The sequence below is a fragment of the Equus przewalskii genome, chromosome 8, assembly GCF_037783145.1.
Source record: "Equus przewalskii isolate Varuska chromosome 8, EquPr2, whole genome shotgun sequence".
Taxonomy (NCBI): domain Eukaryota; kingdom Metazoa; phylum Chordata; class Mammalia; order Perissodactyla; family Equidae; genus Equus; species Equus przewalskii.
This window is the reverse complement of record NC_091838.1, coordinates 3,294,533-3,302,118: the sequence shown is the minus strand read 5'-3', so window position 1 is coordinate 3,302,118 and position 7,586 is coordinate 3,294,533. Positions and strand designations below refer to the sequence as shown.

The 7,586-nt window shown below is 45.4% G+C and overlaps 1 long non-coding RNA gene across 1 annotated transcript; it reads right to left on the bottom strand.

Moving 5' to 3' along the window:
- Positions 1-4,007: 4,007 nt before the first annotated feature.
- On the bottom strand, positions 4,008-7,165 carry LOC139085206 (uncharacterized). Its single transcript, XR_011543334.1, has 3 exons — positions 7,030-7,165; positions 5,267-5,351; positions 4,008-4,120 (listed from the first exon to the last, which is right to left on the bottom strand). It is a non-coding gene; the product is annotated as an uncharacterized lncRNA (long non-coding RNA).
- Positions 7,166-7,586: the final 421 nt, after the last annotated feature.

Below are 7,586 nucleotides of genomic sequence, written 5' to 3'. Positions count from 1 at the left end.
CTTGCTGGAAAGCTCCACCAAGCCATCCCAGGAGACTTTCCCAAGCCTGTCAATTGGAACAAAACTCAGGCTTGCACGCAAAAGCCTGATGAACCTGTTCAACATTATTTGAATGGACTTCAGATCGCTTTCTCAGAAAACTCGGGCTTCCCCGTGGAAGCTGCATCCACTCAGGTAGCTTTTAATTCTAGGTTTGTTAATGAGATGAACCAGGATCTTTCCCTCTTAGTGAAGAGGACCTGGATGGAGTAGGAGACCATGACCACTCCAGATTTGGTCAGTTTGGCAAATTAGCTCACACACTCCCTAGAGGACTTACCTAGGAAAAAGATCACAAAAATCCTAAATTTCCAATTCCAACAAATGCAGGCCTCTGGATGGAACCAGAAACTTCTCCGTCTCTCCTCTTTCTGTAAAAAGCCAGGGCATTGGAAAAGCGACTTCTGCAAGCTCAACAACTCCAGGGGTTTTAGCCCCCAACCCTTCCTTTCAATGCCCTCCCCATCCCCAATGACAGCGCTCCGAGGAACCACAGGGGCTTTTCCCAATACTTTCCCTTAATCAACTTGGGGAAACCACTCTCCAGACTAGGCACAAGTCTTCCCCTGCACTTACTGACAGCAGTGCTATGCTCTCGGTGCTCAGCCCCACTGTTATTAGTACTGAAATAGCTCAGACAGTGGGCTCTCAGACAGACCCCCACAGACCCCATCTCTAAATGTATTCCTCTTTCTTTGGGCCCTCTGGGGGGCACTCACCCTTCTCCCTAGTTCCTCCCCTCTCATTCATCTGTTAGGCCAAGATTTTCTAGAGAAAGGGGAAAAAATTCCAGAATTTGATAGCAGTAAATCAGAATGGTCAACTAGGTGAATTAAATGACCCTTCAACATCTTTCATTTGCTCCGTGGCTGGTGACATTAAAACTAAGTTTAAGGACACTACCAGCCACTTATCCCTGTTAGATGAGCAGCCACCCTCCTTATGGGCAAAGTCTGCAACCGACATCGGCAGAATCCACAGTGCACCTCCTATCAAGATTCAAGGAGATCCTTCAAAACCTGTCCCTCAGATTAATCAATGCCCTATAAATAAAGAAGCCCTCCAGGGCATTGGCAAATAATAGAAAACTATAAATCCCAAGGCCTCAATATCCCCTGTGCTAGTTCCTGTAATACTCCTACTTTACCCATAAGAAACCCCAGTGACTGAGGACAAAGATTCCTCCAGGAGCTCTGAGCGATGAATAACATCCTCATGCCCTAGGCACCCAGTTGTTCCTGACCCCCATGTGCTGCTGGCATCTATCCCACGAGAAAGTGAATTCTTTCCTGTGATTGACCTGTGTAGCATGTTCTTTAGTGTCCCAGTTGATAAGGACACCCAGTACCTCTTCGTTTCGATTGGGAAGGAAAACAGTCCACCTGGGCAGAGAAGCCTCAGGGCTTTGCTGAAAGTCCTTCCTTCTCACAAGTCCTGAAGGTTGATGTGGATTATGCAGTTTCCCAGAGGTCCTACTTTGTTGCATTGTGTAGCCCATTTGCTTCTTTGTTCTCCATCTCAGGCCTCCTCACATGGAGACAGCATCCGCTTATTCAGATTTATAGTCCTAAAGGGACACCAGGTCACCACGGAGAAATTGCAGTTTGTCCAAACCCAGGTTTGGTATTTGGGGCACCTGATTTCAGAACGAGGGCTACACCTAGACCCAGACAGGCTTCATGGTGTCCTGAGCCTCCCCAAACCCAAAACTAGGTGTCAGCCACAAGGTTTTCTCGGGCTGGCTGGCTACTGCCAAACTGGATTTCAGATTTTTCTCTTATGGCCAAATCCTTGTATGTCTTACTGAAAACCAATAGCCCTGACCTGATCTTGTGGGGAGAACGGGACAACATAGCCTTTAAAACTTCAAAGAAGAGCTTAATAAATCCCCCCTGCCCTTGGGCATCGAAACTACCAGCTTCCCTTTTTTCTTTTTGTGTATGAGAAGGAAGGGAGTGCCCTTGGGCTACTGAAGAAAAAACACAGGGACCACCATTACCCACAGGATGTTATAGCCAGCAACTGGACCCTTTAGTGCAAGGACCCTCCTTGCCTTAGAGCCAGACCTGCCTCCACTGTTTGGTTAAGGCCACCAAGGAAATAGTTGTGGGGTCCCCTTTAACCATTTTGGGCTCCATGCAGAGGAAGCCCTCCTAAATTCTCACCACACATGATGTCTTTCAGCCACCCATCTCGCCTCTTACGAGATCCTCTTACCACTCCCCATGTAACTCTTTCTTGCTGCAATAACCTTAACCCTGCTGCCCTTCTCCCCTCTGCTACCAACAAAGTTCTTCATGACCAGTGACCCCTGACAGACCCCCTTCTGACTCCTGTGATGACCTACAGGAGACTCTTCTGATTAACGCCAGTGTCTCATGGTTCACATTTAAAGGGGGACAGTGGTAAATATTGTACTGGATATGCGATATCAATGCCTTTTGATGTAATCGAGGTGGCACCTTTGCCCTTGGCTACTCCAGCCCAACAAGCCGAATTATATGCACTTACGCAGGCCTGTACCCTAGGCCAGGGCAAGACTGCCACGTTTATACTGATAGTAGGTACGCTTCTGGAATAGCCCATGACTTTGGGATGTTGTGAAAGCAACATGGGTTCCTTACTTCCTGCAGAGATAAAATCAAAAATGGTCCTTATGTTCAGAAACTATTGCAGGCGATACCCTCACCTGCTGCTTTAGCTATTAGTAAGATCCCAGGGCATTCTAAACCTGACTCTCTGGGGGCTAAAGGAAATCCCCTTTGTGACGCTTCTGCAAAGACTGCTGCTCTTAAAGGGGCAAATAGCAGTCAAATCTCTGTCATGGTCCAAGGGGATGCTTCTTCTAATGATAGCTTGGAAAAACTGGCTGGAGAAGCCCAATGATTGGCCTCAGAAAAGGAAAAGCAAGATTGGAAATTCAACTATCATTGGTTTGACCAAAAGAGAAAGCTCTGGTTTGGGCCAAAGAAAAACCTAGTTCTATTGGAGACTGCAAAGTTCCTGTTAGTAAGCACTGCACATGCCGTGAGCCACTGTCTGCAGATAAAATGGTAACCTTTATGCACCAATCCTGGTGGGGAGATAGTAATAAAGATGCAAAAAGTGCCTATTTTGCTTGCCCTAAATGCCCAAAATACAATTCAGAAAAACCTGTTCACACCGCTCTTGGACATTATTAAATTGCCTAATGGACCATTCAAGGTTGGGCAAGGGGATTTTATACAACTCCTGCGTCTCGTGGCTATAAATATGCCTCAGTCGTGGTCTGTATCTTTTCTCGCTGGACTGAAGCTCTCCCTTGCAGACAGGCTACTGCTTCTTCTGTGGCTAATATTCTGTTAGAAAAGATTTTCTTGAACTTCAGTAACCGGGAAGCTCATTTCATGGTCAAGTACTTCAACAAGTCCGTGCTGTTTGGACAATCCTACCACATTTTTGCTGTGCTGATCATCCCCAATCCTCTGGGCTGGTCAAATGTCCTAATGGCATTACTAAGACTCAATTAGGAAAGTTCTTAGAAACCCTCCAGATAACCTGGCCCAAGCTCTGCCTCCTGAATCTCAGGAACTCGTAAACTCTCAGCCTTGAGATAATCACAGGTCGCCCAGTGCACTTGGATCCTGCTTCTCTCCACCTTCAGTTGATAAAGGAAGACTTCAGTATCATCAAGGCCTAATTGCCTCTGTTGGAAATAACCATGCTTTGGTAGAGTAACTTTTTCACAGTGCGCTCCCAGAAGACAAAGACCCCAAACACCACACTCTACAACCTGGAGATTTTGTTTACTGGAAAAGACACCTCCAAAAGGACACTCCCCAGTCTCATTGGAAGGGTCCCTATCAGGTATTGCTAACCCTTGTGTCGCCAAACTCTGGGGAGTGGACTCCTGGACCCATGTGTGGTATTTAAGGAAGATACCACACCCCACGTACCTGCAATCCATCAGGTGATCTGAAGACAAAACTCACCAGGATTTGAAGCGGCCAATGCCTGAGGCAGACAGCTATCCCAAGATGACTGGACCCGTCCGGGTATGTGCTCTTCCACTGTTGTTTCTTAATTTTTCTCCCTCTCTTTCCTGAAAAGACAGTGCTCTTGTCCATATTTCCCAATCGCTTGCTAAATATGAAGGAAACCCCTCTGATTTCTGGATTTGCCATGAGAAACCTCTGTCTGTCCAAGATGGTAATGACCCCTTCATTTACCCTATAAGTAATTTTGCTGGGATTCCCGATGCTCTTGTTTGTGTAAATTGCTCTGCTGGCCCATTTTATGGGGTTAGGGTGCTAAGCCCCCTAAAGTCTTTCCTTGCTTTAATTTGACCCAGCCTTGGGAGAGTCAAAACGAGATCTTTTGAATATTTGTATGAAGAATTTTGTGGGACTGTCAATTAAGTTGAATCATTTGTATATTTCTTAACATGTCCATGTATTTAGGTTGTGTGTATGTTGGTATGTAACAATATAGTGTCTGAGCCTTGTTTATATAACGCTAATGCCTCTATGCATTCTATAGATGTTATCACATATGCAGGAGCCTTATGTACACTCCCTGGTTATGTCTTCTTCTGTGGAGGTTTCAGTAATGACCTTTATGCCTGGGAACTCATCACCTTGACCGCGGGAGAGTCCAGGGACAGTGTGCCCTTGCCGTATTCACTGTCCTGTTCTCTCTGCATAACCAAACACAGATCTCTCATTGGTCTTTACCATTGAATCTCCGTAGTTGCTCTGAATGAGAATTCCCAGGAGGTGTACATGACTCTGGGTTTTGCCTCCATGGGAGGAGCTTTCTTCCCATGAATCAGAGTGTGTTCTAGGGAACAAATGATCAGGAATCTCTCCCTGACTCTAGACGATTTGACCAACTCCACAGCCAAAGCAATTTCAGCTCAGCAACAGTCACTTAACTCATTGGCCAAGGTAGTCTTGGATATTCGTGCAGGCCTTGATTACCTACTCGCTGAGCAAGGAGGTGTCCATGCCATGGTGAACACCTTCTGGTGCACATGGATGAATGCCTCTGGGGAAGTAGAAACTCGATTACATAAGATTAGAGCAAGCACATGGGCTAAAAGCAATTTCTTCTAACAAACCACCATCTTTTGATTTGTTCATCTCGTGACTTCAGGTCTGGGCTCCTGGTTTAGAACCATCCTGCAAACTGGTTTATAGTATTGCTCTTCATCTTACTCTATATGCTTATTGTAAAATTTTGTACTTACAGCCTGTCAAACTCCTGTAAAAATGATGTGCCAAGTAAGGTGATGCTGGCTCAGCACTTTGAGATGAACTCCAACGCCTACAACCCTGGATAAATAGAGACATTCAATGTGAAATGCCTTACAATTCTCCCTCCTAACCTTCCTTGTTACTCAAATGTGACCTAAATGGTTTCCAACAGCTATGCACTGTCCCTCCAATGTGGTATAACAACCACGAAAGGTCTTTCCTGGCACTGAGGGAAAAATCACTCTGTGCAGAAAATCTGACTGTTGACCAGCAATGCTTTCAAAGAAAGATCTTGATCAAAAGGGAAAAATGTGGAAATTAATCAAAGAAACCTTAACTAAATTAGAGTCAGGAAGGCCTGTAGGAGAAGCTCTCATGCCCTATTACATGTCATCAATTACTCTGTACAGGAAGAGACATATGCTGGCATCTCTGACAGGAAGTTCAATTACATTACTACTGAAGGAAGATTTCTCTCCCCACCCAGCAACAGCCCAGCCAATGAGAAATGCCACAGTTCAGCCAATGAGTAGCCACTGCAGCCTTCAACTGTTGCTTTCCCCCAGTGGACTTTTGTTGAGAACATCCTCCTCCCCACTCCCCCCCCCCTTTTTTTCTATAAAAGCAACTCCCCTCCTTTGTTCTCTGGATTTGCTTATGATTTGCCATAGCATGCACATCCCAAATTGCAATTTTTTGCTTCTTCCCAAATAAACTCATTTTGAGGGTAAAATAAGTGATGAATTTGTTTTAGAGTTGACGGTACCAAGTAGTGTGATAGCTGGATCATATGGTAAGAGTATGTTTAGTTTTGTAAGAAACTGCCAAACTGTCTTCTAAAGTGGCTGTGCCATTTTGCATTCCTACCTGCAATAGTGAGGGTTCTTGTTGCTCCCCAGCCTTGCCAGCCTTTGTTGTTGTCAGTGTTCTGGATCTTTACCAGTTCCAATAGGTGTGTGATGCTATCTCATTGTCTTAATTTGCATTTCCCTCATAACACATCATATGGAGCCTGTTTTATATGCTTATTTGCAATCTGTACATCTTCTTTAGTGAGGTGTCTATTAAGGTCTTTGGCTCATTTCGTAATCAGGTTGCTTGTTTTATAATTGTTGAGTATTAAGAGGGTTTTTTTTTTTGCGTATTTTGGATAACTATTGTCTTTTGTGATGAAAGTGAATATAGCTCAAACCTTATTCTTAAAAATTTGGCTCCTATTATGTTGGCATAAATGAACCCAATTGTGCCAGAGAATATGGAAGAGAAATCCTGGGCTTTCCACTAGATGCAAGAGGAGCATAACGTTTACTGTATTTAATGCTGTATAAAAACCTTTTTCCCCTGTTGCCTTCTAACCTCATTAAGAACTGTAGAAGCAGAAGGAGGTACAGGCGTCACTGTGGGGTATTTAGTTCCGGTCTAAAGAAGAATAGTTCAAATTGATCCTTATTTAGTGGTCCCTAGAGAATGCCGTGTTTACCCAAAGAGGTACGTCCTGGGACATGCAATTACCACATTACACAGCTGCTGTCTTGACAGCAAGAGAAAATCAAAGATGATACTTGAACAGCTACACTTAAGCCTTTTACGGAAGTCTCATGCCCGTTAAGCAGCTCTTTGCATTAGTTTGTCATTGCACAGCTCAATCTGAAATTTCGCACTGACCCAACTCAAACCCTTAGGGCAGCTGGAACAGTAACTGTAATCCTGGGGAGTCACACAGTTCTATTTTTCACTCCGGGCCCTGAGCACCTACCATTCCAGGACAGAAAGTCAAGGCTGTGCAGTCAGTTCAGCCTTCAGTCCCAGGGCAGCAAGCCTGCCAAGCATGCAGGAAAACATGGCTTGAACACCGTCCTCCCTGCCGGGTCCAAAAGGCAGAAGAATTTCCGCACGAGGTATCAGTAATTAGGTTTAGTTCCCTCAGTCCCCAAGCCACAGGCCTGCAGAGTGAGAGGCGGAGGCCAGGAACAGGAGGAATGGGCTGTGGGGCCCGCTTCTGGGGTGGATCTCTGAGATCTCTGTTCTTCTAGGAGAGGGACCTCCTGCCCCTCTTAGCTGTGTGACCTGGGGCAGCCACTTAGCTTCTCTTAAGCCTCATTTCCTCTCCTCCCAATTCTGGGGCACTTGTCCTATCTTCTTCAAAGGAGTTCTGTGAGAGTCTAATGCAACAATGTGGGTAAACGTCTTAGCTAAGCCCCTGGCCCAGGGTAAGCCCTTAATAAAGAACAGCTAAATTATTTGCTGTGGCTAGCACCATTGTCGTTCCTGCTCTGTATTTGGAATCACCGCCACCACGGGCAGCACCGACCC